General features: G+C 37.9%; 1 protein-coding gene across 11 annotated transcripts in view; it reads right to left on the bottom strand.

Annotated features, from left to right (window-relative positions):
* The window catches only part of LOC103619037 (poly(rC)-binding protein 3), a 495,171-nt gene that overhangs the window by 444,605 nt on the left and 25,181 nt on the right, over window positions 1-25,385 (bottom strand). For 2 of the 11 annotated variants that reach the window (XM_017739083.1, XM_017739086.1), the window contains exon 2: window positions 20,086-20,244. The exons of the other annotated variants lie outside the window; for them this stretch is intronic. The gene's annotated coding sequence lies outside the window, so the exon portion shown is untranslated. The remainder of the gene's footprint in view (window positions 1-20,085; window positions 20,245-25,385) is intronic. 11 annotated transcript variants of the gene reach the window in all.

Genomic DNA, 25,385 nt, shown 5'->3' with positions numbered 1-25,385 from the left:
TCTCCCTGTATACAGCTGTGTTATTGCTGTGATTCACACATTATTCACATTGACACTACCTAATGCTTCCAAAGTAGCAAAAAGCCAAAGAAATGAATATAATATTTTGAGCTGTAAAGACATTTTTTACTTCCAAAAAACAACATCAAAAATATCTAATAGATATCTAATATAATATCATAGATATAATGTTAAATGGGTACCTTGTGGTAATTTAAAAAAATATATGTGGAATCAGTTTGCCAATTTTTTTTTCTGTAACAGAGATGGCTAGAAATGGGTTTTTTATAAAGAAACCTGAAGTTAAAATGGGAGTCAAAGGAAAAATAATGAAACCCGGCAATACTGTGTCAGTTTAGAGTACTTAAACACCAGTGTTGTTAACAGGAAGGTGGGAGAACAAACAAAATGCAGGACCTTTACACAAGCTGCAGACAGGAAAATGGTAAGACAGCAAGAATGAGGAAGAAAAAAATCAGAATATAACAGGCAAAATAAGCTGTTTGGCATGGACCAAAAGTATTTAAAAATACAGTTAGATCTAGTTTATTAAATAAACATTTTTAAAATTAAAATGAAATTTTTTTTCTTCACATTATGCCAATGGTGGGTTGAAAAAAAGATGAGAAACAAAGCAATTTCTGGCTGGGCTGAGGTGATGTTTTGCCTATGAAATTTTCCATTGGAAATGGAACTCAAAAGAAAATCTTTCTTATCATGGCTTTCTAGTTGATGGCCATGATTGAGACCTCCAAAAGTAGCTTCTCTTGACCCTGTTGTATTTCCTCACTTCCCCTTATTTTACACACTTCATTGCATACTACAAAGAGAGTGTTTAGTACACTTTAGGCCCCTACACTGTTATGAAAGATGCTTTTTTACTTCAGCACACAGAATTTAATTTACGTCATTATTCTCAGTGGGTTTTTCACAAGATAATCTAATGATTCAGCAAGTAAAAGGATCTGTCTCACTGTATGTCACAAAGAGTAAAAATAACTAATATTGTTTGTGATACCTTAGGACATCATCTTGCTGGCTGTACCTAATTCAACATCAGGCTGCTGCCCCTCAGGAATTCTGCAGATCTCTTCTAAACATAACAAAGTAAGTAAGCATGTTTCCTAAATCTGCATCAATTGAAGTTTTTTAAAGATTATTCCAGAAAGCAAATATACTCCAGACTATTATGGAGGCACATGAGTGGAGGGTTAGTTGGAATGCGGATAGGTAGGTCTCTTTACTCTATGGTTTTGAAAAAAAAAAACCAAAAAAACCCAAACACCAAAGAATTTCCCTCCTCCCATAATATTAAAGAAAATTTTAATCATATTCCCTGAGGTTATTGTAGCGATGACTTCTCAAATTTTCAGAAATTTTGGAACAATTGCTTTGAAGTCAGAATGCCCTAAATTCTCTTCGTGGATACCAACTCTGATGCAAAGTAAATCCAGTCCTTTTTTTTCATTCCGGACTTGTACGATGAGGGGTGAAGAAAAATAAGAATGGTAAGTATTCATACACATGCATAGAGCACTGACTTGTCTTTTCTTTGGATGCATCTTTTTACAAACGAGTAACATTGTGATTTTTAGTACTGCAACATATTATTTCTTCATATTTTCCTTGCTACTCATTTAGATGATTTTGGATCGTGGCTCTACCATCATGACAGCATTTTTTACTAGGTATCCAGTATGTGAATTCCATTTCGTATTAACATCTTTTCTTTTACTTTTTTATAAAATAATTATCTCCCCTCTGTCACAATTTCTTCACACCTGCAGGGGTTGGAATTATCAAAAGAACTAGGTTTTTAATATAAACCACTTCAGAATTTCAGTCCTCTTTCTGAAATCCTTGTTTGACTGAGGACCACAGTATCTTACCAGTAACACAACTAAAAGATATTTCATTCCCCTTCTGAGGTATAGCTTTAAGTGAAATTGCAATAACCTTCTTGGACTGTAGAAAGCATTTTTTATCTTCCAACAATACTTGAAAGCTGGCTTATATCAACAAAGTCTTTTTACTTCTCAGAAAGTAGTCAAAACCTGGGTATACAACATAGAATGCCATTGTGCTGAGACTGCTCTGGAGCAAGTGTTTATTTACTTCCAGTACATCCAGGAAAGTGAATAAATAGCAATGCTTCCAGGAAGTTGGAGGAAAAAAGAAAAAATCATGGGTAAAAACCCAGAAAACCCCTCCCAATTTTACTGGGGGAAGGGATAATTTAGAAACTGTAATCAACAAACAACTACAAGGCAAATAACCAAGCACATCCAACGCCTATAACACAGTATTAACCAGATACAATTATCTGCTGGAGCTCATAACATCTTTTAGCTGATGAACAGACCAGCTTTGTTGTGTTGCACCTAACGCAACAGAGCCCCTAGCATTGGTGAGTTGAGCATGCCCAACACCAAATTGCTTCTTCAGTAGAGACAACCAAGCAATGACTTGATTGATCAGTAACTAAAATACTGACAGGCCACAGACAGGACATGCCAGGAGAACACACTATGGAAGCCCGAATTACATTCATAATTTTCCTGGGAATGTGGTAGATAATCATCATGCAACAGGCCTTGAGGTCAGTAGTCCTAGATCAGTTCTATAGAGATTCTAGTGATGAGTACATGTGCAGACATTCACCAAATTCAGAGGTACTCACTCCTCTTTAATAACTGCAAATGTGATAAAACTAATATATGAAAGATTAGTTTTATCCCCATGGAATTTTCCTTAAAAAATACACTGGCTGAAATTTTTTACACATTTTAATTATCCATGTTTCCTTCAAGATAACGATGATGCTGATAATAATAATAATAACAACAACAACCCCCACCAGAAACAAGAAAAATCTATCTATTTTTTTTAAAAAAATTAAGATGCGTAGGGTTTAAGGAGAATTTTGCTAAGAACTGGCATTATTAACACACTTTAAAGCCTATGTATGTATGTAAAGTATTAAAAAGTCCTCAACAATTACATGCTCTAAAGACCTTTTACTTCTCCCCTGCTAGGACATCGGTTCTGCCCTGTAACACCAGATCAAGCCTTTGGCAAACACCATAATCTTCATGTTAAAACTTGCTGGGTTTTTTCTGCTCAGATTGAAAAGCTTTTGCAGAAACTCATTCCTCTAATAGCTAAAAACCTTTTCATTTGTTTCCTGTTTGTGCCCACTTTTTCTTTGTGCCAATGCAGTCCCTTAGTTCATTCATCTCAAATGTTTACCTACTTAGTGTTATAACAAAGAATAATACTGTCTGCTCTTAGCCTTTGTCTTGCTAGCATAAGAAGCCAGGATCTTTATGTCGCTCCATAGAAAAGAGCTTTTTCTTTCCACTTAGCCTAATATCTCTGTAGGAAAAAATCAGTGCTTTTTATGAGGCCTTAAATGCATAACCTTCAAATTCTCACAGTAAAATTCCATTCTACTGGTATTACTTCATCCCTTAAGGTGATCCCATTTTCCTCCTGTATTGTGATCTTTCTCTTTGTTCTTAATCGCTGCAAATTTAGAGTATCAAGCCATTTTTTCTTTCTCCCTCTCATAGATGTTTAGGACATTCCTTTGTAGTTTCTGGCATGATTTTAAGAGGCATTTATTCCTGCCAAAAGAAGCATGTAGGTACTTGCTAGAATTTTTAGCAGTACTTAGATACCTAACTTGGACTAAATTCTGTGACTGTTGTACTTTTGGATTCTCATTATGGGCATTCCAGCTTCTCTAGGTACTTAACACATCCTTCCAGTCTGACAGGTTGCAACTTGAAATTTCTCTACAAAAAAAGTTTTAGATGTTGATCTTCCACAGACCTATGAGAGCTCAGTGATCACCCACCTATATGAGAAGTTGATCCTGAACATCTGGAAAATCTTCTTTGTCTGAATACTTTCTGAAACACCTTTTCTTTTTTTAATTATACATTCAAGTACAATCTAGCAATTTTCCCTGTCTAGTGTGACCAAGTTATGAAACACACTAGTTATGAAACTAGTGTGTTTCATAACTTGGTCATCCAAGATTCAACATGTACCGTTTCCAAGTGATTAGGCTGTCGCATGCAGCTACCGAAAATACAGAAATTACTTCTCTCTCCAACAATGTATGTGTTCTGAAGGAAAGCCTTTCCCTGACAACTGCAGCATGCAAAAGGGAGGCCTACCACAGACACTGCTCAGAAGCAAGAGGAGTCCTGACACCATGGGGACAACAACTTTTCCACAACTCGATGAAAGACTCTCTTCTCCCCTCTACATTCTCAGGATTTTTCTGTGAGACTAGAAATTGAGTCCCCTTGCTTTTAGGCATTGGAGTGGTACATCAATCTTACTCTTGCTAAATGGATTCTAGATTTAATATGAAGTATGACTTATTTTTTTTCTATCCAACAAACATGTACTTTTGTTTTCTTAAGAAAGAAGCTGCCTTAGTGGCCTCTAAATAGAAATATACTTAGTTAGCCTGTTCAAAATCCACAGAGAAAACAAAGACTGAAACACGGCAACTTGCATTACTATCACTACTTTTCTTCTCAGTACTATTCTTACTCTGATGGTCATGTTTCCATAAATGCTCAATTCTTCTTGAAGACTGGTAAAGTCTAAACTGCCACCAAAACTGCAGCTGTGATAAAATACTGGCTTTTCACCTGCTTTGAATCTGCCATATGACAAATTATTCATATATTATTGTTCATCATCTGTTCTTTACTTAAAGCCAAAGTGCCCTATCAGTTATACTGACAAATTGCAGTCTTGAAATTATGCCAACTTTGAGTTTACCAGATAGATTTCTTTAAAGGCTCACTAACAGGTAGGTGCACGTGCAGGGATCAGACTTATACTCTTCCTTTTGGAAAAGTGAATTTCTTTGGCTTTTCATCTGGCTGATAAACCAAAATGGTTTCAACAAGGTTAACTCTTGGCTGGGAAGAGATGTTACTACCATGGTGCTTGTGCCTGTGTCAGAGTCATGGCATTTCTCGTTATTTAATCGTATATCTGAGTTATTTTGTTGACTGTGACTTTCACTGACAGGACTTTGAGAGGATGAGCGTGGTGGAGAGGGAGAAGCATACAAGGGAAACGTCTATTTCTTGCCTGTATTAACTATATTTGGTCTGCCACCTCATTTTGAAATTTGTAATTTTGTTTGTAAAACACTGATAAAGCCACAAAATGCCTTAGATACAAAGCAGAAAGAGGGAGAAAGTTTTATTGCAAAAATTTTCCCTTTTTTTTGTGCAATTTCCAAGGAAATTTTACTCAAACATCACGTTTATGTTTTGGGTTTTTTTTCTGGTAATCTAGTGCCAGTGCACTGGATTATCAGAAGTGCTATATACTTGACCTGGATTTTATTCCTTTTACTATTGTGTCAACCCCAGCGGCTTGAAGAAATAGAGTTTAAAAAAAAACAAACCAAAAAAACCCCCAGTACCAACCAAGCACACCAAACCAATCTAGGCTTTAATCTTTACAACTACAACTCACACAAGCAAGGGACAGTTGTGCCTGACCAGTGCCTAAACAAAGGCCTTCAAAGGAAGAAAAGTTAAAGTAGATGCATGTACCGTCATTATGCATCCCAAAGGAAATGTTCTTTGCTCTGAAGATTCTTCCCGCAGTTTTGGCAAAACTGCTTTTTCTCTGCCTCTCTGTTTCCTCATTAAAACAAAAAATAAACCTGGTTTTCAACTGCCTCCTTCAATTTTAGTGAAAAATGAATAGATCACATAGGTAGTGTACAGAAAACAGTAAGAAAACAGTATCTACAGTAACTCTGACTCTGCCACACTGGAGAAATGCTGCATGAATTTCAGATATCTAGTTTAGACTGACAAATGAGGCTTCCCCCTGGGGCCAGTGGAAATACGCAGGCTCCTCCAGATGATTTGGAACATTTTGTGTGGAGCTTCTCTCCCTCTTTTTTCCAAAGAGATAACCTAAATGTCAACAGTAGCAATTCTCTCTGTTTGTGTATGTATCACACAGCCCTTTCCTTATCAACCAGTTCCCGCTGATCATCACCAGTCGTGCGGCATAGCTTTCACAAAGGGCATCGCGCTCTGGTGATCAAGGAGCCTCCCTCCAGTAGGTCAACAAGGCAAGTCTGCAAAGGCAACTTGTCTTTGATATCACTGAAAGGAAAAGGGTACAGACCTGCCACTAGCCTGCCCCTACTATGTAATTTAAAACAGAAGCAAACTAAAAAGCCCTGGGCTCAATCAATCTGTTTAAGTCTCTAGCTCAAAGGGGCCTGCAGCTCTGGGGAAGCTGTAAAGTTAAGAAAAAGTCTGATTACAGCTGCAGATACCATGAGCTGGGGCCTAATTTTAAGATCAGTATATCTCAAGCAAATAAAGGGACTCCTGAGAGCCCAGCATTTTTTTAAATAGAGCCATTAATTTAGATGCTTAATTATGAATTTGGAGTCTACCATGGGCACATGTTTCCAAATCTGCCAGAATGCAAACTTCTTCAGCATCTCTAATTCATTTTCTAAGGCTCCATAAGTGTGTGCAAAAGCAGATGAATTAACAATTATGTTATTCAAACAAAATACTGCACACATGTAAATGAGCTTTGCCAAAACGGTAGGCAGATATTTGGAAAGTCAGAGCTTAAAATGCAACAGCACGACTCTGTCATTTATAAAAGGAATTTTCGTTTCCTATCATTATCCATGGTTACTTGCCAAGAGTCACTTGATAAAAATCTGAGGTACTAATGTATACATAGCTTGATTTAGAAAATTCAGCAAGTCATTAACCCTAAGCAATATATGCTTATCTTTGCGGGTGATGCTGTCAATGTTTAATTTCCTGTAGATCATAAATTCAATAGAGAGTTGACAGTGCTGCCTGGAGTAAGAAGGGAAAGAATTCCCTTTTAATATCTCATCCTATTGATTATTTTCTTTCCTAGTGAAGCTCTCTTTAAGCCATTTGGACAGTAGGATCATTCCTGCAAGTCACAAGAGACATATGATTCATCGTGGCCCTCCGAAAAAAATAAATGGGGGAAAGGAGGAAAGAGGGCTTTCTGTCCTTTCACCCCCACTTTCTTAGATTCCTTATTTGTTCAGGAAACGCTTTTCTCTAAAAAATCAGTTTACTCCTTTATGATTAATTAGTATTGTGGTATTATTAATGCAACATTTTGCATTCTTTGTTTATTCAGACTGTTATCCAAACAATCACTTCTACTCTGCCCGTTCCAATGGCTCCTTAAGTACGCAATAATATTATGTAAGACATGATCCTGTTTTCAAATAATCAGATGTCTACTACGAACATGAGGAAAAATCCAACAGATGGTGCCTGAGCAACAGTCTTTGGTGGTGAACAGAAGTCACTCCATTGACTGAACCCCCAGGAGGCATGAGCTGCAGTCTCCTATCAACCATGAGCTCCACCAAAATATTAGGGAGTGGTGCATATGTCTGATGCTCCTCTGCTGGAGATCTTGAAATTGGCATATGGCTTAACTTTGACAGTGGATTCAAGTTTCACACAAAGTTATTTATGGATATCCTGTCAAGTCTGGCAACTTCTGAGCAAATAGCTTTAGAGTAACTTATTTTAGACTTTTAGACTAAACAATGTGCATCAGTCCTTTCAAATTCATATTCAACTGGGAACCGTATGGCTACTTTTAAGTTGATATATCTGTCAACAGAAAAGAAACATCAAATAAAAAATGCTGTGTTCAGAGAAGTATTGTCACATAAGAAGCATGTTTATATACCTAAGAGTAGTTTTTATTTAGCAACATATGTAGCTTTAACATTTATATAAAGCAGCACTACTACTGCTGCAGCCTACTTCAGTATTCAGTACACAAAAGATCTCACAGATTTTTGAGAGGCTCTGTTATGCTACAGCTCAGCATCGCTGATGTTCAAAGGCTTGCTGTTAAAGTAAAACTTCCTGGACAGCAACAGTCAGCTGCTCTCCATGGGCAAGGTCATACCCTGTAGCCTTATTAGTTGATGTTCTATATTCTTTTTGTTGTTTGAAACGAAAATCTTAGTAGAAATTCATTGAGAGGAAGTGTGGACCACTTCGTAATTTGCTACAAAAGCCTACAATCTAATTATACTCCTGGGGAGAAAAACGTGTATTGTGAGCTTCAGTGGCAGGACAGCAGTGTTTAACCAAGAGCAGCTCTTACTGCCTCATCCCAGTCTGATTAGCAGTTCCAAAACTTTTAGACAGGATCAAGATTTTCACTGTAGGAACTGAACTGCCATAATGATCCAGCCTGAAGATGATATCCTGCAGGGAACCCCCAGATCTGCAGATCTTTTCTCTGGAGGTACATTTACCATGTACTCCTGACTAGAACCAGAGTCATCAAAACATCTTATTCAGGTGAATAAGCACCATGCCATGACTGTGTTTGGAATAAGTGGTTCTTACAGCATCAGAGCAATCACAGGATGCCTCTTGCAAATGAGCATCATCCTGGGTAGCTTTGCATGGATTTTGCATGGGTCTAGCCACTCCAGTGCTATAACTGGAATACACTAACCACACTGATCAGAAAATTTTGACAAATGACATCCACATGTACAGCTAAAAAAGAAAACTTTTAAAATATTACACCATTTAGTTGGGGTTTTTTTCCATCAGAACTCATAAAAAAAATGTGCAAATGATCCATAGGAACCTAAAGAACAGAAAATCTGGAAGAAAAATTTCATTGACAGAAGAACATACTGAGAGGTTTTGTCCCTCAAAAAATTCAACTTCAACAAGACTTACACCTATTTTAAAAAAGGGTAGGATTCAAGAGTTAGTCTAAAAAGGAAGAACAAAATTTCAGGTTTCCAAAAAGCTCTTAAAGTAAGGCAAATGCTATTTATGTTACCTAGCTGTTGGAGTCAGGAAATGAAAACCATAAATCCCATTGCTGTAACAGCCGGCCAGTGGGGGAATCATCCCACTTAGAAACGTTTCTTGTAATCAAGCATATGCATGTTTAAGGACTGCAGATCTAGGGTCACTGCTTTCAAAGAAACAACAGAGCAAAGGGACTACACTCTATGGGAACCCTCCAGCTTGGAAACGGCTGTGAAGCTGCCTGGAAATGAAGAACAGGGTATGTCAGCCAGAGAAATGTCTTTCTCTGAGGATTCTTCAGTAACAAGAAAAGCATCCATACAGGACTGGAAAAAAAGATTGATTGTTTAATCCCCATTCACCATTACTGCTATTCGCCTGCCCATGATGATGGTGGATTGTGTGTACTGCTCTCCTCAGAGACTCACCACAGACGCCACCTGTGAAAGAGCTCTGCTCACTGCACAGGCCCCACTGCCTGGGTGAAGACAACAATAAGCTTCAAAATCCCAGAAGCTAGAGAAGATAACCTGTAGCATGACAGATCGCAAGGGCAAAGATTTACTGCCACAACAATGGAAACGCGTGCAGAAAGAGTGATAAAAATTAATGTAGAAGTGATGCTGCCCCTTGGTTTGTAAGAAAAGTCATATGCTTCATTTTTTAAAGTGATAGGTTAGGATATATCTTGCTGCATGACAATTTGTTTTGCTTGAGATGGATTTTTTTTTTCTCCTGCTGTTTTTAAGACACTAAGGTATGAAAAATGGAAGTTACATCAGGAAAAACATCTTATCATTGCTCCTACAGCACTTCTGACAAGGGGATTTCAAAGCCTAAAACAGTTCTGCAAATCTAGAAGGGATGATCTACATTAACACAGAACAACAGAATAGTTCTTGTCAAAACCCCCACAAATTCTACATGATCTGTAACAGAAGGATTTAGGACAAAAAAAACCCTAGCTGACCCTAACTAAAAATAACACCGCTTGTCCACATCCACATAAAAGGATATAACAGGATTATTGTGTTCTCATATTATCTTGTCATTCTGTATGTCTCTTCATCAAGCCTGTGCAAAAAAGCTCCTTACAGACAGCTGTTTTGTAGATTGTGTGAATGTTGCAAGCAGAAGTAAGTAAACATAAAAATAAAATGAGGAATAGCTGTAGTCAAGAGAAAACGACTGTATTTTAACAGAATCTGTGTGCAACGCAATATGTTATATACTCAGTGGCCCACGCATCCACCCCTTTTTCTTTTGTATGGCTTCCAAAACTGACACTTTTGTATGTAAAAAGACAAGAATTCTCCTCATCCTGTGAAGAATAATTGCCTCTTCATAAAACTAAAGCAAAATTATGGCTCTCATATATTTTTTGTTAATTTTTGTGAGTGGTTTTATTATACCAGGGAGTGTTTTTCATCACAAAATGAATGAATTAATTAAATTTAAATTTTATGACTTTTTGTTAATACTATTTAAACTTGTTTATGTTTTATTTCTTTTGAAAGATTTTATTGCTAAAAGCAGTTGTCTGAACGCCTTACTTTTTTTATGTCCCCTTATTTTAGTATCAACGTCACATTAGAAATGCACTCATTTACAAAAGAATTAATCCTCTAAGAATAAAATTGTTCTGAACTAGAAGTTTAATAGCTAAAAGGTCTGCAAATTACAACACACATGGGTCTCATCAACTATCAACAAAATTGATCTGACCCACTACTGCTTTAAACACTTCTGGAAAAGCTAGAACTCAACATGTCTAGGTATTGTTTGCTCCATATCAATAATCACCAAGAAACAAGTGAAATAAGAACTGAATTCCATCATATCCAAGGGATGGCAAGTTCCTCCTGCAATTAAATCAGTATTGTCATTATTAATTGAATTTGAAAAAAAAATAGTTACTCTTTCTGTAAAGAATGCTGACTCTTCAGCCTACCAAAAATCCACTTTTTTTTAAATTTCAGAAAAACTGTAGCCCTTTCAACCCATTAACAAATTAGCATTGATTCACAGACACTGCTGAGCATAACCAAAAATTACTATATTTGAACATATTAAAAAATCAGCAAGCAACATTACTATTACTGTGATGTTCAAATTTTTTAAAGTAGCAGAAGCTATTTAAACCATCTTCCTGTCTCCCCGCCATGGCTCTGTCTTCACAACATGTGAGGCCTGAAGTATGTCTGATGCTCACAAACTGCAATAAAGATGACATTATGAGATATATTCCCTGGGAGTAGATACTTGTGTCCCTCACATAGATTCCAGTAAATCTGTTTTTATGCTTTCCTACTCTCCTAGATGGACAACTGAGTGGAAATGTCCCTGACAGAAATATGGGTTTCTATCTGTATGATTAACTAAATAAACATATTGAAATGTAGTAAAATCTCTCCACATGTTTTGCAAGAAAAAAATAGAATCAGTGAATTCTGAGCACTCCTTTTAGGACTTCTCTAGTACAAAAATAGCAGTGAAAGTCTAGGAAGGCTTTGAAAAGGAATTCTGCTTACTCAGTGCAATGCTTCTGGCTTGTCTAGGGGTACTGAAAAGAGGCAAGATACTGCAGAAATCTTTGACTCAGGGGCAAGCCAAGGTTTTTAACAGAGCAGTTGGTATCTATTATTATAACCTCTCAGCATGCCCCCTCTGCTTATCCATGGACTTCAGGACTGCTGCACAGCTTCGACTTAATCCACAAAGGTTCCCGTGTGGCAGCAATTAAGTGACTCATGGGAAAGATCAGCACAAGATACAGAAGATGCAGGTTTAAAAAGGAAAATCCTCAATCACTGAGAGAACACATTTTATTTATGTCACCTAGAAGGTAAAAATGCCACAAACTAATTGCTTTTTTAAATTGTTGAGAAGATATAAATCAAGTATTTATCTTCCCATTGTACCTTGAAATGTAGATGTGTTTGTGACTGTGGTTGTTTACGAGACTACACCTGGATGAGCATAGCACTGAAGACCAGCCATCATGAGCAGTCAGGAGTGATACATCTGCAGAACATTTGCAAAAAAAAAGTGGCCTCTGCTTCCTGAGGCTCATGTTTGATGGAGTTACCAAAATACCTCTTGAGAAAAGGCTATGATCATTCAAGCACCATGTTATTCTGAGTCACCGGGGTCTGCTCTGTGAAGGGATTTTAGACCAGAACCAACTAGTACTAGAAGACCAAGGGCTAGGACTTTTGTGTGTATCCCAGCAGCCCTGAACCTTGCCACCCTGAGAGATCAGCACAGCCAGCTCCCAGGTCTGCCGTCAGATAGCAGTGGCCTCCCCAGCGTTGACGAGAAACAGTCCTTCCCACCCCAGATGACCACCTCAGGACAGCTAAATTCTGATAAACACCCTGCTGGTCAGAAGGAGGCTGAGGCATGTGTCTCCATCACTTTGAAGAGCCTCCTCCATGACTGCTTGATGAACAACAATTGCTCTGCTTCTTTGTTTTCAAAGGGCTCATCTGCACCTCCCTTAGACGTTTCTACAAGCTAAGCATTGAACTGGAGCTCCTAGGATCTTAAAGCTTTTCCACACATGTTTTACAAATTCAGTATTTGTATACTAAAAAAGAACATTTTCTCTCATGAATGGAAAAGCATTTCTACAGGAACACACATTGCTTCCTGCTGCTGTATGAAATATATCCTTAAGCACTTTAATAATACATTTGGTCTAGACATTTAATGGCTTTATGAAATCATCATAAAGGACTACTTTTCACAGGAGCAATTTGAAAGCAAACTAGTTTCAGATTGTACATATTTCATAAATAATACATGTATTTTTTAAACTAAGTATGGCTGCTAGTGTTAGACAAATTTAATAAACCTTAATGGCCCTCCTCTTGGTATGACACTGATCTCAGCCCTAAATGAAGAGAGTTCATAACCTGCTTTGTCATTAGATTGGCATAGACTTCTGGCTACTCCTTTGCATCTACTATTAAGAAATCTCTTTGTCACGCACAAAGAGATGAAGTTTGACACCAAAATGCACCTAAGACATTAACTCAAGAGACATTATGTAAACCTATTAGTTGCTTTTTGTACATAATGCTTTTTATTTCATATCCAGCTTGGTCTTTTCCATTAACAAACCAAACCAAACCAACAAACACAAAAATCTGAACTTCTAAATGTCTTATTTTGAAGAAGCTTCAGTTTTTGTGCTATTTACAGTGGTAGCTCTAATTGTGACTTTGCAAAGTGGCCTGTAACTTTTCCAAATTTCCAGGTTATGTACGATAATTATCTGTTAAAGACAAAATAGCCCCCAAGTACCTTCTCTGAACAGATATAGAAGTGCTAAAATTCTCTATTCCTTCTCTACCCTCAAGTAATTTATTCAAATTTTAAAAGTACTTTATATTTCCAAAATATTTAACCCCGACTAATACCATAGAATATTCTCTTTATGGTTTATGACAAATACCTTTCACTTGAAACACAGTGAATCCCAGTGAAAGTGATACAGAGCACCAACATAGAAGTTTTTCCTGTCTTAAAAAGGAATTTCTATTGAAAGACTCATTGGTCTCCATTTCACATATGGACTCCACAGATTTTCTGACCATCCTCCCCCAGTTCTGATGCAGACAGGAGTGGCATTACCAATTGTGCAGAGCAAAGAGAATGAAACAGAAGAACCAAAGTTTTAACAGGGACAAATTTCCTTTCCAGTGAGGGATCTGCTGAAAAGATAGCTGAGTGGAACACCTAGCTCCTCCATTCTCCAAAGCAAATTGGCCACTGATCTTGAACACGCACAAAACTCTTGAGAAGCACTTGAAAATGCCAGATGATGTCTTTAAACCATAAAGCAATTTGTATTTGCTAATATAAAGGTTGGCATGTCTAAAAAGGACAAACTAATAAATTAGTTTTTAAAACCACTGCTAAAGTAGCTATTTACTGCAGTTCTGCAGAGCAGTGTCTTTGCAAGCACTTAAGAAAAGTCTTCTTCCCATGCTACCCATACATAACCAATTATCCACAGTGGGAGCGATGTGCATGCCCAAAAGGAAAAAAGCCCCTGAACATGGATTTCACAGTAATGACAGCACTGCATCAAAGTGGGCAGAAAAGTGCTGAATGGATTGTGGTAAATTTCTCACACCAGATGAATCCAAAGGTTGCTGTGCAGGACCAGAACCAGGATGAAAATTACAAGTCTTTTTTTTTCCAGTTTTCATGCTCAGTTGAGAAGCTCATTCAATTGTTTAACTTCTAAATGAGGTCCTATCTATGTGTTCCCTTAAATATCCTACCCGCAAGACATAATGAAAGACAAGGAAATTTGTCTCTTAAGAATAAAGACAAACCACCTCACTGTAATGTAAAAGATTTATAACAGACCGTTAAGAAGGCAGTGATAACAAACACTTTTCCAAGACACTTTTTCTGTGAATTCCCACAAGAATAGTAACTTCTTCAGCATTAAACGATACCTTAAACACTCAAACACCAGATTGTATCACAGAACTCTCCATGCACAAACACAAGAACAATCTCTCAATGGCACACAACAATTAGTTAATAGCCAATAGCAGAACTGAGCTGTTTCTTGCAGACATAGCAGTCAGCACTTATCTCAAGTCACCTTGTACTAGATTTCATGGAAAAAGAAAGGCAGAGAAAGAAAAGCTCTATTAAATCTCTTATACAGTCCCCAGAAAGTGTTAATAGGAAAATCTTCCCTTACATTTGTTTTGATCTTGAAAGAGATTCGGTGTAGCATGAGGGGGAAAAACAAGGCTTCTACTTTCCAGAGTAGTGTGACAGGAGAAGTGGTACCACTACAGCTGGACATCAGGCATAGCAGGATGTTGAAACCACTTGCACATTCAATCCCTTGCAATCCAGAGAGCAAAGCAAATGAGCTGTAGTACAGCTACTGGCAATTGCTGGTGCTTCTGCATCTCAAGAGATACCAGCTGAAGTGCGATACAGAACAGAGTCCTTCCCAGGCCCCCTGGGAACTGAATGGATGACAGCAATTTCCAAGGATTTTGCACTCTGGCTTTGCTCCAAATTACATCAGAAATGAAACACTTCAAATAATCTTGGAAGGAAAATTCCATGTCTCCTTTGATTATTTGTTTATTCTTCGCACTTATTTCTAAATAAATCAAAATAGATAAAAAAATGAATCCAAAGGATCACTTCAAAACTAAGAATTAAAAAAGATGTATTCCAAAATATTAAAATGTGTTCTGTCTGACAGACTTTTTTATTTTTTTGAAGCAAAAGTCTACTGCAGTTGACCTGCTTTGTAAAGTATTTTGATTTCAACAGAGCTGCATTTTCCAGGAGAGCTTTCACACCCCCAAAATTTGTAGATTTCTTCCATCTGTCTCTCACTTAGCCAAGATACACATTTAAATTTTATTCATTTTTTATCTTCAGCTCATTATACAACCTCTGTCATTCCCCAACTGATTCTCACTTTCCCATTCCTCACCACCCATCTATTTATCTCTTGCTGTGTGAAAGTGCACAGGTACAGGGTCTGCTGGAGAGATACCACACCTTGGCCCAACAAATATTGCAATACATGTAGCACATTTACAGTTCTGCAAATGTCTTTTCAAGCAAATATCAAGGGTCTAGGTCAAATAACTATACTGCTTTATCAACACTGCATCTGACATAGTACAGGAGAAACCCCAGTGAATTAAGTTCCATGTGTACTGTCTACTGCTACATCCTGCTCTCCAGCTAGGTAATTTCATTCCTTCTCTGCTATTTATCCATCTGATCAAACTGCACCCTCCCAGATCTAGGCACAAAATGTGAATCTTTTCAGACAGCCACTGATATAAATCTGAACACTCAGTTTCTGAAGTCTCCCCCATCCCTGCAAGTGTGCAATGATTCTTCCGTGAGGGAAAGATCAGAGCACCAACTACACAAGAACTCAGATTTTTACTAACAGCACATGTCATCTGAATGTGGCACTGCCTGTCACTAACAGGAGTTTGTGTCTCTTGAGGTCTCAGTCTGCTGTGGAACCTCAGGAAATTACTTCCTGCTTCATCACAAAATCGCTAAGAAGTCACAGGAAGCATATAAAGTTAAGGACACCTGTGATACACAGAAAATGAATGAGTAATACATGATGAATCACAGAAATAATGGTTGGGAAAAAACCCTGGATGTCATCTACTTTAACCTCCCACTCATGGCAAGGACTATCACTAACACAAGATAATGTCAACTGTGACTGTGCTTGGCTAACTCTAGAAAAACTCCAGGGACTGGCCGAAAAAAAATGTAAAAAAAAAAAGAAATTGCCAGATGACAAAACCATCAGAAAATTCAAAGTTTAAAAATGGACAAAATACAGAGCATAATAACATACATTTATGACAAAAATACAATCACATTTGAAACAGCACTGCCAACATTTAAAATTAGGCTACTTGATCATCAGCACACCTGAAACCCAGCCGTCCAAAAACCAACAGGCTTCTAAAACATCTAAACCCAGGAAATGCCATGGAGGAAGGTGGAATGTGTCCAAGAAAATAACAAGAGCTATGAGAAGGAGACTGGGTGGCTTAGGTATGGCAAGATGATACATACCTCTTTCTATCTGGGTCACAGTTTAAAACCATATGAGCATAAACGCATTCCTTGCCGTGGAATAAAGATGTGATAAAACAATCCTGAAACAGGTGAGCAGACCTTCCTTTCTTTTCATCTACCTTCAGAAATAATCCACCTCAAAGAATTCACTCTGTTATAGCTACACCAGTGCTTTGTGCATACAGCCAAGATACCAAAAAGTTCAGTCTGGAGTTACATCTTTCTTATATCTGCCTGGGAAATACTTCTCCTGGAAATAAAAGGAACTCTTTACCTCTGTATCTCAATCCACAGAAAGCGATCCAGATGGGAGGAGGAAAGACACCAAGAGCAGGATTTCTAGCTTGACATGTGTCTTCTCTTTGCTGTGGGATCCTGAATATGCAATTGTTCTTATGCACAATTCTCCCTTCCAATGCTCATTGCATTTCAGGGATGTTTAATTTGTTCACAGGTTTATCTATAGGAGAGTAGTAAGTGAAAAAAACCCCAGAACCAAGCTGTCCAGTGGCTACTCTTAGAAAATTTCTATAGGTAATTGTTGTATGTACATTTGACAGTGAATTGTAGATCCAGTGTAGAAAAATCTTTCATGAAAAATGCAAGTACATTTAGAAGTTTTGAAGATAGAAAAAAAAAAAATCTTATTTAAAAAAATTAAAACATACTGATTTTTTTTTTAATTTAGAGGTGCATCCAAGTATTGCGTCTTGCAAGAGATGTGAACCAGAGGTCTATGGTGTAGACTGAAGGTTCTTCAATAAACATTGCAATAGGCACTGTAGTTTGCAGGATCTACTATGTTCCAAAGCCTTCAAAATTCTTTTTATCAGGTTTGTTCCTCCTGTTTGGTCCCCACTCCTGATGAGAAATACTCAAACCTTTACATCAGCTTTTGTCTTAGAGTCCCAGCTCATCAGCCATATTAAAAAGAATTGGTGCCCACCCCATTTCTTAGCAGGCAGCAGCATCTTCTCCTGGTTTGGCGTTGCATGGACCTCAGGCTCATGGCTTATTTAGAGGACCAGCCTTGTGAGCATGTGGTGACACATGCCCATGGGGCTGGAAGGACAATTTCTTTCACTTAGGGCCATGAGGCACCAGCAAGGCATGCCTGGACAAAGGCTTGTAAAGCAGCTGGTGATCCTACCCTACCAATAGACCAAAGGTCATTGCTTTCATGGAAAAAAACCCCAACAAACCCAGCATGTTTTTAATAAAAATCAAGTCTTTTTAAGGGAGTAAGTAGAACTAACTTTCAAATAACAAAACAGAATCTAATAATATCATGAGCAATTGTCTTGAATGTGTTAGCACATAGGGTGTTTTGTTGTTTTTCACAGCATTTCTAAATGTATTCTGTTTTCTTCTGGTTAGAATAGAAATCTAAATCACAGGACTGGGAAGTGGGGATTGTATTACATGTGCAAGAATGCAGCCATGCTCTTCTGAATCATCTCCCAGCTTAAAAAAAAAGCTTTCAAATATATATATATATTAAATCGTTCTTAAGAAATGCTAACAGTAACCAATGTAAATGAAGAACTCTCCTGAAGACACTGAATTGTAATGATATTTCATTTACATCTACAAATTAAATGCTGTTCTTCTCTCTAAACTTAAGTGTTATTATGCCTGATTACATTTTCAGATTTGTCCCTCTCTTTTGCTCCCCTATTGGACTGTCTGTTTTACAAATAGGTTTAAGCAAAAAACAGTTAACATTTCCATCTCCTGGACATTCATCTCACTTAATTGTGTTGGGGTCAAACATTTCTGGTATGACTAAAATGTATATGGCTTTGCTTAGCAATGCAAACTTACTTGATCTGCTTGAGCACAGCCCAAGACATAATAGTGTTTTTGTTCTGCGCTTTTAGTGAAGACAAAAATTTAGACAGATTTAGGTCAAAGAAAAAAGAGAGTGCTAAAATGCTGTAGAGTTAAAATTCAGCTGCAAGACTAACAACACATTCTAATTAATTGTAAACTTCATGAATACTGATTCAAAGATAATGCCAGTTGCCACAGCATTTGCAATGTTTTTCTTCAAAATAGTACCTCACTATTCTTGGTGCCTAATGCTGCAGTGAAATTTCCTGTTTATTTTACCTCCCTACATTTTTTCATTTTCTCTTTGCAACAGCAAGAAGGGAAATTTTCATTGTGGTGCTGTAAATATGTCCCATTTTCTGCTAGTCACAATGAAGTGGAATTCAAACATCAGGGGCTATAAACTGAAAATATTTATCCACTTCCTGTTCCATTACTACTACTACTAAATTCCAAAGTATTTTAACAACAGAGAGCCACTGCACATGCCAGCTTTTATAATGGTTCTCCCACAGAACATTTTCTTGTTCAAAATTAGTTAGTCAATGACTAGTCTCCACATTCCATTATATAAACTTCAGTTACACATAACCATAAAAACAATGGTGACAAAAAGCAAACTGAAAATATTTGCCTGACTTTTGGATCTGGGATTTGTTTGTGGGAGAAGGGAGATATACCATATATATAAGAAAAAAAGGTGGAAAGCAAAAGAAGAGTAAAAGAAGGTTGACTGAGGAAAAGTTTTTATTCAGAAGTTTTTCATGGAAAATACCAGCAGCATTGTTTTCAAAAAGAAAAGCAAAAAAACCATTAGGGAAATGGAAAAGATCTTGCTCTCTGTGATACTGTGAATCATACATCCTCCAGACGTCTCTGGGCAGCCAGGTTGCAAGCAAGTGGCACTTGGAACAGAACAGGAGGTAATAAACTGCATGGCTTATCGGCTTAGAAGCTAGCATGGAGTTAGTGCCCTGCTGTGGCCACAGGCAGGCAGCAGCAGAGGCAGGAGGAAAAGCACATCGAAAGAAGAGGAGCCAAGGGCAAGGCTTCAGCTCTAGGGAAAACCATGGGAGAGAGGAGCTATTGGTGAAACGTGCTGGGATGCACTGCCTTCACCAAAGCAAGGATGACTGCGCTACAGAGGAGACATTTTCTCTCTGCTCCTTGGGAAATGGTGAGTGCTACAAAATCAAAACTTACTTCTTGCCCTCATTACCCAAATGCACTCACTGATGGGCCAGATTTAGCCCAACCAGCCAATTAAAACATGTCTCCTGCAAAGCTCCAGCCATGGCATAGATTGTACCCAACCTCTAATGCCATGTTCCGCTGTTGCGGTGAGCAATGATCAGCTGAATCAAGTGGACCAAAAGGTCCATTGGTTTGATGCTTCCACAGCCCAAAAGCCTTGAGCATTCATAAGGCTGTGAAAAATACATAAATCCATGCCTTCCCATTGGCTACAGCCCTCCCCTCCCTTTATTTCTCATATTTGGTTGTATTTCCAAAGAGTTCTATGTTCTTTGGTTGTTAATTGGTCCTTGTTATTCCTCCCCACCTACCCCTTCTCCCATTTGCTGTAATTCCTTCTCCCTGCCTCGGTAACACCCCCTGGCTGATGTTCCAGTGGTTACTGTGTGTTTTCCACGCCCATATTGTAGAAGTACAACACCCCCTGCAAGCCAGGCGCCTTCGGGTTTCTCTGTGGATTTTTCTCCCCAATAAACCGTCTGCCCCCACGAAGAAGTCCTTCCACCTTTTTTCCTACCTCCTTCTCACACCTTTGCCACCGGTAGGCAAGGCGAACCTGACCCGAAGCTTCGCCTGCCCTCCTGCGCCGCGATTCGTCTTCCGTGTGCCCTTCGGAGCAGGCAGAGATTGCCCGGTGCCTGGGACAGCGTGCTAGCCGGCGTGGCACCGCAGCATTCTGCAAGTAGGAAATACATAGAAAATCGAAACCTACTTTATTCAAATACAATAAGTATTTAGAGGAAAAAAAAATACGAAAAAAGAGAATTGAATGTTGTTCTCCTCTCTTTCCCAAGGTACTCTTCCCCAAGGTATTTTTCAGATCTCTAAAGACACTCTCACACATGTGACATCAAGGACTGCTGCAAGCTCCTAATCAACCCAGCTGACACTGCTAATTTCTGGACAAATCAAGAGAGAGATAGATTTCATGGTATGTTGTACACCTAGCAAATTAAGTTGCTAGTGGTTACAGTAAAAGTACTAAATCCATGAGATGGGAAGGGGTTGGTATGAACTAGACTGCACTGTGATGCTCCTGAGTTTCAAAAGTGTCACTGATAAGAGTTTCTCACAATGGCAGAAGAAGAAGTGCTCCAAATTAGTGTAAAAAACATCAGCAAGCAAAGAGATGGGAGATGAAGGATTAATGGGGGGCTATGGCTAACACTCAGTCATTCATTTCAGCAGATTTCTAAGACTTCGGAAAAAGGATGGTATTGAAACTCCTAAATCAGTCAACAGCTCCATCCAATAATAAACCCCACAGAGGCTTCCTTCAAGAAAATACCATGATTTCTATGTCATTTAAAGCAGAGGACATCAGTAATACCTTGAGCACAGCAGGCAGGAAAAATGAGTTTGACAAAGCTTGTGTCATAGCTTCAAATAGCTATTTAATAGTTAACTTTTGTACTCTTGACAAACAGGATCTCAACTTCCTCTGACAAGTCTTAGGTCCAGTATATAATTTTCAGTATTTCTTACAAGAAGGTGAAAAAAAGAAAGAAGAAAATCAAACCAAAACCACGTGAAAAGAGTAACCCTATCTGCATTTGTTATGGGAGCCAAAGCAGACCAACACAGAGGTATTATTGGCTAGTCACATGAACAAGGTTAGTGCATCAGCTCATTTGTCATCACATTGTTCTACCCTCTGGTTCACCTAAAATACTATTTCCAGGATGAGTCATTCCACCTAAAGTATTGCTTCACAGCACTTGGATCATAATTAGCAAAAGCTGATTTTAGCCAACAAACCCACCCTAGGTAACTGATACTGTCACTACATCCAATATGACAATAAAAGCATCATTACACATAAAAAAGAATTCATAAAAAATCTTTTAAGGTAAAGACACTCTAGGTCTCTACACTTCATCTCAAATATCATACTTAGTTGGACCTGATGTCCTGTTGTATTTCCCTGCTATATGGTGAAAAACTTCTTTGGAGTCACTGGAATGGTGTCTGGTAGAACAAGACTAATGCAGTAGGGAGACAGGTTGTGAAACGTCAGGCGTGGTACCTGACCAGAAGTTAAATAAAAATGTTCTCAAGTACCCTAAAAGCCATATCCAACAGCTCTTCTTGAACTGCCAGTAAAATCTAGTCTTAGCATCTCTGTTACTGACACTGGTCTACTGAATCAAATGTAAACCGAAAGCAAGCATGCTGACATTAATTATTCATGGTCAAAGTGGTGTCCTATTGTACTCTGTAACTATTGTACTGCCTAAAGGTTTGGGAAATGTAGATATGCAGAACAGCTATTTCTCCTTTGAACAGAGAATGGACATAAGTTCAGGACAGAATAATACCTAGCTGGACTACAAGGAGAAAGCAACTATTATTAAGCAAATAAGAACAGTAATAGTAGCAGAAAAAAATCCCAAGAAAAAGCCCTTGATGCAGAATTGAGAAGGATTAGTTTGGGAAGAGAAAATCCAACTCATAATTGCATTCAGTCAAATTAGACTCTTCTTGGATGTTAAAAATTAGAAGTTTATGAGCAGAAAAAATGTTACTCAAGCCAATGAAACATTTTGAAATGTTACTTCGTGAAAACTCATGATTTCCATACCACCTTTCTTTTCACAGAAGCAGTTAACATACTTATCAACTTGACTGACAGTTCAGGACTGGACATGCAGCTTTGGTCCCCCACAAACCTGACCTATCTCGATTATAGAGGACTGAACATGTGAAAAAGCAAAAAAATTCCAAAAAACCCTACCCAAACAAAGCATCAAACCCCATCTGTATCTTCTACAGGTTACCTCAAAACATATTTAACCAGATGTTTGCTCACCTGTGCTCTGCTTTATGATCCATATTACCCTTCAAAGACTTCAAAACAAAGGCTTTAACCCTTCCCTTAAAAAAGTTTCAAAACTTCTAATGGATGTACACTATCTCAAGGTGCAAAAGTACTCATCAGCCTTGAATTTACAATAAATTTTCTTTTTACAAAATACTATGAAAGAACAAAGAGAAGCATTTATAGGTAATGTTAAGTAAGTATGTGATGTAGGTGTTATTTTCTTCTTATGTTCGTTTTACCAGATAGAATAAATTCATGGTTCTTACGACCTACAATGAAAATACAGTGTGAAAGCACCAAATGAGAACCCACATGAATTTAATTGAATAATGCTGAATAATAATGATTGAGCAATAATTTTCTGAATAGAATTTACTATTTTAAAAGATTGTGCTGAATGTGTTGGAAAATAAAACTCTACAATATTAATGTAGAACTGAGGACTGAAATGCTGCCTTTCTTCTTTAATTTCCCCATTCAGTTTCTTAAACTTACTATAAATACTGACATAAATTTTGATTACTTAAGATCACATAATTTAAGCCACTCCCCCTAAAAATACATCATAGAATCATAGAAACATTTAGGCTGGAAAAGTCCCTTAAGATGATAGAATCCAACACTCAACCTAATACTGCCAAGTCCATCCCTAAGCAATGTCCCTCAGTGTCACATTAACATGACTTTTAAGTACCTCCAGGAATGGTGACTCAAGCACTTTCCTGGGCAGCCTGTTCCCAAGTGCTTCATAACCCTTTCAGTCATGAAAATGCCAATTACTGGTTTACTGCTAGAAAACTAAGATATGATGCTCATACAAAAAACAACCTGTAGCGAGGGTAGAGCTCAGGCCAGTAATCACATCTGCCAAATTTCAGGGTCTGAACCATGAAACCATCTCTGGTTATTTATGATCTATCCCTGACACACCCTCCCTCCACTAAAGAAGCAGAAGCACTGCCACTATTGTAATTCACTTCTAAAGATTTGTAATGTTGAAACATGATTCATGAAGAACTTCTCTACAGGTGGAAAGATTTAATGCTCTAGTGGTTAATTAGCATTGTCAATGACCTTAATTCAGTGAATCTTGGAACTGCTGACTGAAGTGCCTCACTTGATTGAAATACTCCTATTAGTTGTTTGGTCTATAGTAAGCCTTCCTTTCAGGTGAAACCAATTTGGAAGAGGAAAGAAAAATCTCATCACTTAAGATACTCATTGATTTGTTCATATTTACATACAAAACACACATAGGTTTCAGAGGAGACTCTAGATCCCAAACCAGAGTATGGTTTGCTCAAGAACAGGAGTTTTGAATGATGGATGAACAGGTGGGTTCATCGTTCAAAATGTTAGCATATTCCTGATGTCACCCGAAAGCTTGAAATTGCTGCCATAAATGCTGAAGACCAGCATCTGTTTCAGTCTTGAACCCGAATATGGAACTCCTTGCCTGTGTAAGGATCAACATGTGGCAGAGATCACCATAGTTTTTTACCTGTCAGCACTTCAGTGTAGCAGCACAGCCATCCAAATATTTTTGTAGTAGGATAGAGAACTAGAGAATAATCTCACAAGTATGGCGATTTCAGAAAATTTCAGGGGAAATAACAAATGACCTCAAAGAGATCCCATCTTACCATCTGTAAACATAGGGATATAGAAGAAGTGAGCCACATGAACTCTGGCTTTACTGTTCCCTTTTTATTCTAGCATTATATGTTGATGCTCCAGAGAGGCCTCTGAGAACTGGGAAGGGATATTGGCCAAGAAGAGTTCACTGATTTAATAGCTAAGAGAAATTGCTTTCATGAAAACCTAACAGGTTGTTAAAGGGCTACCCTAGAGGGAAGTATCTGCCTCCTGAAGGTTTTCCTGGGTCTGTTTTTGCAGAATCAATCTGCAGCACATGATTTCATACCACCTGAGTTTGACTCCTCACTTTTATGTCCAGCTCTTTAGAAAAGCTCACCAGATTGAGCCCTGATCTTAGCCTGTGACACATGAAGAGGTTTTAGGTCTTAAGCTCCTTAGAAAAACTAACCACATGCACTTAAAATCTCTGACACACACACACATGCACACACCCCTCAACTGATTAACAACTTGCTCAAAACTGAAGCCTACTTGATGGCAAAATTTGCATGGCAAAAGGAAAGGTGAAAAAAGTCACCACTGAAATGACAAATCTCTCTGTCACTCTCTATTTTAAGAAAATTTAAAGATTTTAATCATTCTGCTTACCTCTGTCAAGTCATACTGCACACAGATAATACAGGTTTACTCCCAGAAGTGATTTCACTGAGGAACTCAGAGTAGCTGATCAACATTTAAGAGAAGAGATTAATAACCTGAAGAGAAGCTGTCCCAAATGAGCAATCTCATCTGTTATCTTTCTCCACATACTTTTACTTACAAAACTGATAAGTTTCTGTAAAAAATAACAAGACCTATTCCATTGTATTTGGTTATTATCAATTACTATGCCCTAAGAGCATTTTATGGACAAGGAAATATACTATTTTTGCATAATTTGAATGGAATTTTCATGTGTTAATAAGACAAGATATTAATTTGAAGTCTCTATTTATTTCTGTACAACTGAACAGCCATTTACAAAGCACATACAAAGCCTTACTCAAACTACCATCTCAAACATTTCCCATTTTCCACTTACTAGACATCTGACCCCTTAAGACAATGACAATCACATCAGAATTTTTTTAATGTTCCTGAAGAAAAAAAGAGCAGAAGAAAAATCACAGACCTTTTCAAACTTAGCACTTGCCATACTGAAACACTGCAGACATTAGGTCTGGGCATGCCACCCTCCTGAGCACCTAGGAAAAAAGCCTGTGGGCCTGGCTTGGGAAAATTCACCATGAATGAATAAATTCAGTATGAAGTCTTGGGATTTTTTGGTCTGTGTTTGAAAAAAAATTCTAGGCAGCTGTAAATTGACGATTCTAATGTTTGCTTCTGAGTAAAACTAA

The sequence above is a fragment of the Corvus brachyrhynchos genome, unplaced genomic scaffold, assembly GCF_000691975.1.
Source record: "Corvus brachyrhynchos isolate BGI_N302 unplaced genomic scaffold, ASM69197v1 scaffold7, whole genome shotgun sequence".
NCBI classification, from domain to species: domain Eukaryota; kingdom Metazoa; phylum Chordata; class Aves; order Passeriformes; family Corvidae; genus Corvus; species Corvus brachyrhynchos.
This window is presented reverse-complemented; position numbering and strand designations above follow the sequence as displayed.